This window comes from Microtus oregoni, unplaced genomic scaffold, assembly GCF_018167655.1.
Source record: "Microtus oregoni isolate MIOR12 unplaced genomic scaffold, Mior012 000031F_ref0000149, whole genome shotgun sequence".
Classification (NCBI taxonomy): Eukaryota; Metazoa; Chordata; class Mammalia; order Rodentia; family Cricetidae; genus Microtus; species Microtus oregoni.
Window position 1 is genome coordinate 11,533,434 of NW_024543090.1, and position 8,173 is coordinate 11,541,606.

The window sequence follows — 8,173 nt, forward strand, 5'->3', positions numbered from 1 at the left end:
ACCAACCGAGAACGCCACACACACACACATGCAAACTCTAATAAATGAGTAGACCAGGAAGCAAGGGAGAGCGGGAGGGGCAGGCAGGGAGGGACAGACTGACTGGAGGGAGCTACTGATCTGGCTCTGGCTTCAGAATGACCATGAAGAAGAACGCTGCATACTAGAGTCATTAGCAATGAGCCTCATACCCTCCACTTCTATAGTCTATGTTCAGTGTAAGTAGCTTTAAGGCTAATATATGTCTTCCTAACAAGATTTTAATCAGAAAAGAATGGAGGTAATGATTTGATTTCTTTTGTAGTATCTATCCGTTTCCTTTGAGTTCTGCCATGAGCCTGTTCCTGAGATACAGAATCTCTGTGTGCGATTAAAATGGAGTATCTTGACCCAAGGAATAAAAACAGTCATCATAAAGCAATGGCAAGTTCACCAACCTAAATGGCATTTTTGAGGGTTTCTGATGTTTCCTACTAAGAAATGAACCACTTACCATACTTGTAGCTTCTTCTGCCACACCCTCCTAGGCTTGGCTTTAATATCCTACCTACCATACTTTCATCTACCAAGTTTTCAAGTGACTGCCGGGATTGACTTGCCACCTGCACCATTCTGGACCCCAGGGATACTATCCTAATGGAGGCGCCATCATCCTACCTGTGCAGCTTGATCTTCCTGTGTCTGCTTGAGCTCAGTGCGCAAAGTACTAATGATTTTTTCCTTTTCTTGAAGCTGCTGCTTCATCAGGCTGAAATCCTTCATCTCAACCAAATTCTTGTCCAACTGAAGGGGAAAATATTTACTTAAGTAATGGGATTGGCAACTTTTAGTTCTTTTGACTTTCTCATTTGCCTTGAATACCTACCCTATTTTATACTAATTTCCACTTTAATGCAAAAAGAATTTTATTTGCTAATTTATAAAGTATCATTGAATTGCCAAAACTTTTCAGAAGAAGACAGAAGCAATAGCAATACGCTTCTCAATTTCGTTGAAAGCTAACATAGCAAAGAGACAGACCAAATAGACAGTGAGAGGAAACATGGAAATCAGTAACAATATGTAAAAACTATCCTACAAACCTTGCACTAAACAAGTTAAGGGCAAACCAGAAAAATTGGGATTTTCTTGGCATTAGAGAATATAAAATAATAATGATAAAAAAGACAGCAATAGAGCTACATCTGATGTTCCTGTGAAATAGGGAAAAATCCAAGGTAAACAAGAAGTATTTGCAGGAATAGGTGGCAGCTAGTATTAGAAGAGATGCAACACTTCCCATTCTTTGATCATGGGTAAATGCAGGCCATCCACAGGTAAAAAAGAAACCCAAATGCGATCTGTATAGACGTTTAGCAATGGTTCAGTGGCAACTAGCACTTGCTGCTCTTGTGAAAAGATCCAGGTTCCATCACAGCACCCACGCTATCTGTAACTCCAGTTCCAGGGGATCTGATGTCCTCGTCTGACCTCTGGGGGTATGTAGTGCATATACATACATGTAAGCAAAAACATTCACACAAAAGATGCATGAACAATTACATAATATCATTCAAAAGTCAGGCATGGTGGCTCATGCCTATAATTCCAGCACTCAAGAGGCTGAGACAGGAGGACTGCCACAAGTTCAAGGTAAAACTGGGCTACATTGTGAGACCTTCCTTCAAAAACAACAACAAAAATCACGAAGAATAAGGAGAAGAAAAATATGCTGAAAGACACTGTAACCTATATCATCATTAAACATGTTTAAGAAAAATGAAGAGGAAATGAAAGGAAAATTAGAGTTAGAAAAGTTTGAAAAATTAATAAAATTCATGAAGTTGATGTAAAAGAAAACTCGTTTCAGAAGAGAAAGCCAAACACAAAACAGAATGCCTTGAGTTAAATAAGAAAAAGGATAAATCAAAAAAATATTAATCACAATTGGTAAAAAAAAAAATACACAACCAAAAGTAAAGGTTAACAGAAACCTGCAAGGAAAAAAATGAAAGCATCGGAGCTGACCGAATGCTATGCATCATGCAATTCGAGAGTTTCTGAAAACAAACGATCCATACATGAAGAATACATTGAGTATGTGCAAATACCAACCGAGAACGCCACACACACACACATGCAAACTCTAATAAATGAGTAGACCAGGAAGCAAGGGAGAGCGGGAGGGGCAGGCAGGGAGGGACAGACTGACTGGAGGGAGCTACTGATCTGGCTCTGGCTTCAGAATGACCATGAAGAAGAACGCTGCATACTAGAGTCATTAGCAATGAGCCTCATACCCTCCACTTCTATAGTCTATGTTCAGTGTAAGTAGCTTTAAGGCTAATATATATCTTCCTAACAAGATTTTAATCAGAAAAGAATGGAGGTAATGATTTGATTTCTTTTGTAGTATCTATCCGTTTCCTTTGAGTTCTGCCATGAGCCTGTTCCTGAGATACAGAATCTCTGTGTGCGATTAAAATGGAGTATCTTGACCCAAGGAATAAAAACAGTCATCATAAAGCAATGGCAAGTTCACCAACCTAAATGGCATTTTTGAGGGTTTCTGATGTTTCCTACTAAGAAATGAACCACTTACCATACTTGTAGCTTCTTCTGCCACACCCTCCTAGGCTTGGCTTTAATATCCTACCTACCATACTTTCATCTACCAAGTTTTCAAGTGACTGCCGGGATTGACTTGCCACCTGCACCATTCTGGACCCCAGGGATACTATCCTAATGGAGGCGCCATCATCCTACCTGTGCAGCTTGATCTTCCTGTGTCTGCTTGAGCTCAGTGCGCAAAGTACTAATGATTTTTTCCTTTTCTTGAAGCTGCTGCTTCATCAGGCTGAAATCCTTCATCTCAACCAAATTCTTGTCCAACTGAAGGGGAAAATATTTACTTAAGTAATGGGATTGGCAACTTTTAGTTCTTTTGACTTTCTCATTTGCCTTGAATACCTACCCTATTTTATACTAATTTCCACTTTAATGCAAAAAGAATTTTATTTGCTAATTTATAAAGTATCATTGAATTGCCAAAACTTTTCAGAAGAAGACAGAAGCAATAGCAATACGCTTCTCAATTTCGTTGAAAGCTAACATAGCAAAGAGACAGACCAAATAGACAGTGAGAGGAAACATGGAAATCAGTAACAATATGTAAAAACTATCCTACAAACCTTGCACTAAACAACTTAAGGGCAAACCAGAAAAATTGGGATTTTCTTGGCAAGAGAATATAAAATAATAATGATAAAAAAGAGAGCAATAGAGCTACATCTGATGTTCCTGTGAAATAGGGAAAAATCCAAGGTAAACAAGAAGTATTTGCAGGAATAGGTGGCAGCTAGTATTAGAAGAGATGCAACACTTCCCATTCTTTGATCATGGGTAAATGCAGGCCATCCACAGGAAAAAAAAAAAACCCAAATGCGATCTGTATAGACGTTTAGCAATGGTTCAGTGGCAACTAGCACTTGCTGCTCTTGTGAAAAGATCCAGGTTCCATCACAGCACCCACGCTATCTGTAACTCCAGTTCCAGGGGATCTGATGTCCTCGTCTGACCTCTGGGGGTATGTAGTGCATATACATACATGTAAGCAAAAACATTCACACAAAAGATGCATGAACAATTACATAATATCATTCAAAAGTCAGGCATGGTGGCTCATGCCTATAATTCCAGCACTCAAGAGGCTGAGACAGGAGGACTGCCACAAGTTCAAGGTAAAACTGGGCTACATTGTGAGACCTTGCTTCAAAAACAACAACAAAAATCACGAAGAATAAGGAGAAGAAAAATATGCTGAAAGACACTGTAACCTATATCATCGTTAAACATGTTTAAGAAAAATGAAGAGGAAATGAAAGGAAAATTAGAGTTAGAAAAGTTTGAAAAATTAATAAAATTCATGAAGTTGATGTAAAAGAAAACTCGTTTCAGAAGAGAAAGCCAAACACAAAACAGAATGCCTTGAGTTAAATAAGAAAAAGGATAAATCAAAAAAATATTAATCACAATTGGTAAAAAAAAAACACACAACCAAAAGTAAAGGTTAACAGAAACCTGCAAGGAAAAAAATGAAAGCATCGGAGCTGACCGAATGCTATGCATCATGTAATTCAAGAGTTTCTGAAAACACACGATCCATACATGAAGAATACACTGAGTATGTGCAAATACCAACCGAGAACGCCACACACACACACATGCAAACTCTAATAAATGAGTAGACCAGGAAGCAAGGGAGAGCGGGAGGGGCAGGCAGGGAGGGACAGACTGACTGGAGAGAGCTACTGATCTGGCTCTGGCTTCAGAATGACCATGAAGAAGAACGCTGCATACTAGAGTCATTAGCAATGAGCCTCATACCCTCCACTTCTTTAGTCTATGTTCAGTAAGTAGCTTTAAGGCTAAGATATATCTTCCTAACAAGATTTTAATCAGAAAAGAATGGAGGTAATGATTTGATTTCTTTTGTAGTATCTATCCGTTTCCTTTGAGTTCTGCCATGAGCCTGTTCCTGAGATACAGAATCTCTGTGTGCGATTAAAATGGAGTATCTTGACCCAAGGAATAAAAACAGTCATCATAAGGCTATGGCAAGTTCACCAACCTAAATGGCATTTTTGAGGGTTTCTGATGTTTCCTACTAAGAAATGAACCACTTACCATACTTGTAGCTTCTTCTGCCACACCCTCCTAGGCTTGGCTTTAATATCCTACCTACCATACTTTCATCTACCAAGCTTTTCAAGTGACTGCCGGGATTGACTTGCCACCTGCACCATTCTGGACCCCAGGGATACTATCCTAATGGAGGCGCCATCATCCTACCTGTGCAGCTTGATCTTCCTGTGTCTGCTTGAGCTCAGTGCGCAAAGTACTAATGATTTTTTCCTTTTCTTGAAGCTGCTGCTTCATCAGGCTGAAATCCTTCATCTCAACCAAATTCTTGTCCAACTGAAGGGGAAAATATTTACTTAAGTAATGGGATTGGCAACTTTTAGTTCTTTTGACTTTCTCATTTGCCTTGAATACCTACCCTATTTTATACTAATTTCCACTTTAATGCAAAAAGAATTTTATTTGCTAATTTATAAAGTATCATTGAATTGCCAAAACTTTTCAGAAGAAGACAGAAGCAATAGCAATACGCTTTTCAATTTCGTTGAAAGCTAACATAGCAAAGAGACAGACCAAATAGACAGTGAGTAGAAAAACATGGAAATCAGTAACAATATGTAAAAACTATCCTACAAACCTTGCACTAAACAAGTTAAGGGCAAACCAGAAAAATTGGGATTTTCTTGGCATTAGAGAATATAAAATAATAATGATAAAAAAGACAGCAATAGAGCTACATCTGATGTTCCTGTGAAATAGGGAAAAATCCAAGGTAAACAAGAAGTATTTGCAGGAATAGGTGGCAGCTAGTATTAGAAGAGATGCAACACTTCCCATTCTTTGATCATGGGTAAATGCAGGCCATCCACAGGAAAAAAAAAAACCCAAATGCGATCTGTATAGACGTTTAGCAATGGTTCAGTGGCAACTAGCACTTGCTGCTCTTGTGAAAAGATCCAGGTTCCATCACAGCACCCACGCTATCTGTAACTCCAGTTCCAGGGGATCTGATGTCCTCGTCTGACCTCTGGGGGTATGTAGTGCATATACATACATGTAAGCAAAAACATTCACACAAAAGATGCATGAACAATTACATAATATCATTCAAAAGTCAGGCATGGTGGCTCATGCCTATAATTCCAGCACTCAAGAGGCTGAGACAGGAGGACTGCCACAAGTTCAAGGTAAAACTGGGCTACATTGTGAGACCTTCCTTCAAAAACAACAACAAAAATCACGAAGAATAAGGAGAAGAAAAATATGCTGAAAGACACTGTAACCTATATCATCGTTAAACATGTTTAAGAAAAATGAAGAGGAAATGAAAGGAAAATTAGAGTTAGAAAAGTTTGAAAAATTAATAAAATTCATGAAGTTGATGTAAAAGAAAACTCGTTTCAGAAGAGAAAGCCAAACACAAAACAGAATGCCTTGAGTTAAATAAGAAAAAGGATAAATCAAAAAAATATTAATCACAATTGGTAAAAAAAAAAAAAAACACACAACCAAAAGTAAAGGTTAACAGAAACCTGCAAGAAAAAAATGAAAGCATCGGAGCAGAACGAATGCTATATGCATCATGTAATTCAAGAGTTTCTGAAAACACACGATCCATACATGAAGAAAACACTGAGTATGTGCAAATACCAACCAAGAACGCCACACACACACAGACACACACACACACACACACACACACACACATGCAAACTCTAATAAATGAGTAGACCAGGAAGCAGGGGAGAGCAGGAGGGGCAGGCAGGGAGGGACAGACTGACTGGAGAGAGCTACTGATCTGACTCTGGCTTCAGAATGACCATGAAGAAGAACGCTGCATACTAGAGTCATTAGCAATTAGCCTCATACCCTCTCCACTTCTTTAGTTTATGTTCAGTAAGTAGCTTTCAGGCTAAGATATATCTTCCTAACAAGATTTTAATCAGAAAAGAATGGAGGTAATGATTTGATTTCTTTTGTTGTATCTATCCGTTTCCTTTGAGTTCTGCCATGAGCCTGTTCCTGAGATACAGAATCTCTGTGTGCGATTAAAATGGAGTATCTTGACCCAAGGAATAAAAACAGTCATCATAAGGCTATGGCAAGTTCACCAACCTAAATGGCATTTTTGAGGGTTTCTGATGTTTCCTACTAAGAAATGAACCACTTACCATACTTGTAGCTTCTTCTGCCACACCCTCCTAGGCTTGGCTTTAATATCCTACCTACCATACTTTCATCTACCAAGCTTTTCAAGTGACTGCCGGGATTGACTTGCCACCTGCACCATTCTGGACCCCAGGGATACTATCCTAATGGAGGCGCCATCATCCTACCTGTGCAGCTTGATCTTCCTGTGTCTGCTTGAGCTCAGTGCGCAAAGTACTAATGATTTTTTCCTTTTCTTGAAGCTGCTGCTTCATCAGGCTGAAATCCTTCATCTCAACCAAATTCTTGTCCAACTGAAGGGGAAAATATTTACTTAAGTAATGGGATTGGCAACTTTTAGTTCTTTTGACTTTCTCATTTGCCTTGAATACCTACCCTATTTTATACTAATTTCCACTTTAATGCAAAAAGAATTTTATTTGCTAATTTATAAAGTATCATTGAATTGCCAAAACTTTTCAGAAGAAGACAGAAGCAATAGCAATACGCTTTTCAATTTCGTTGAAAGCTAACATAGCAAAGAGACAGACCAAATAGACAGTGAGCAGAAAAACATGGAAATCAGTAACAATATGTAAAAACTATCCTACAAACCTTGCACTAAACAAGTTAAGGGCAAACCAGAAAAATTGGGATTTTCTTGGCATTAGAGAATATAAAATAATAATGATAAAAAAGACAGCAATAGAGCTACATCTGATGTTCCTGTGAAATAGGGAAAAATCCAAGGTAAACAAGAAGTATTTGCAGGAATAGGTGGCAGCTAGTATTAGAAGAGATGCAACACTTCCCATTCTTTGATCATGGGTAAATGCAGGCCATCCACAGGAAAAAAAAAAACCCAAATGCGATCTGTATAGACGTTTAGCAATGGTTCAGTGGCAACTAGCACTTGCTGCTCTTGTGAAAAGATCCAGGTTCCATCACAGCACCCACGCTATCTGTAACTCCAGTTCCAGGGGATCTGATGTCCTCGTCTGACCTCTGGGGGTATGTAGTGCATATACATACATGTAAGCAAAAACATTCACACAAAAGATGCATGAACAATTACATAATATCATTCAAAAGTCAGGCATGGTGGCTCATGCCTATAATTCCAGCACTCAAGAGGCTGAGACAGGAGGACTGCCACAAGTTCAAGGTAAAACTGGGCTACATTGTGAGACCTTCCTTCAAAAACAACAACAAAAATCACGAAGAATAAGGAGAAGAAAAATATGCTGAAAGACACTGTAACCTATATCATCGTTAAACATGTTTAAGAAAAATGAAGAGGAAATGAAAGGAAAATTAGAGTTAGAAAAGTTTGAAAAATTAATAAAATTCATGAAGTTGATGTAAAAGAAAACTCGTTTCAGAAGAGAAAGCCAAACACAAAACA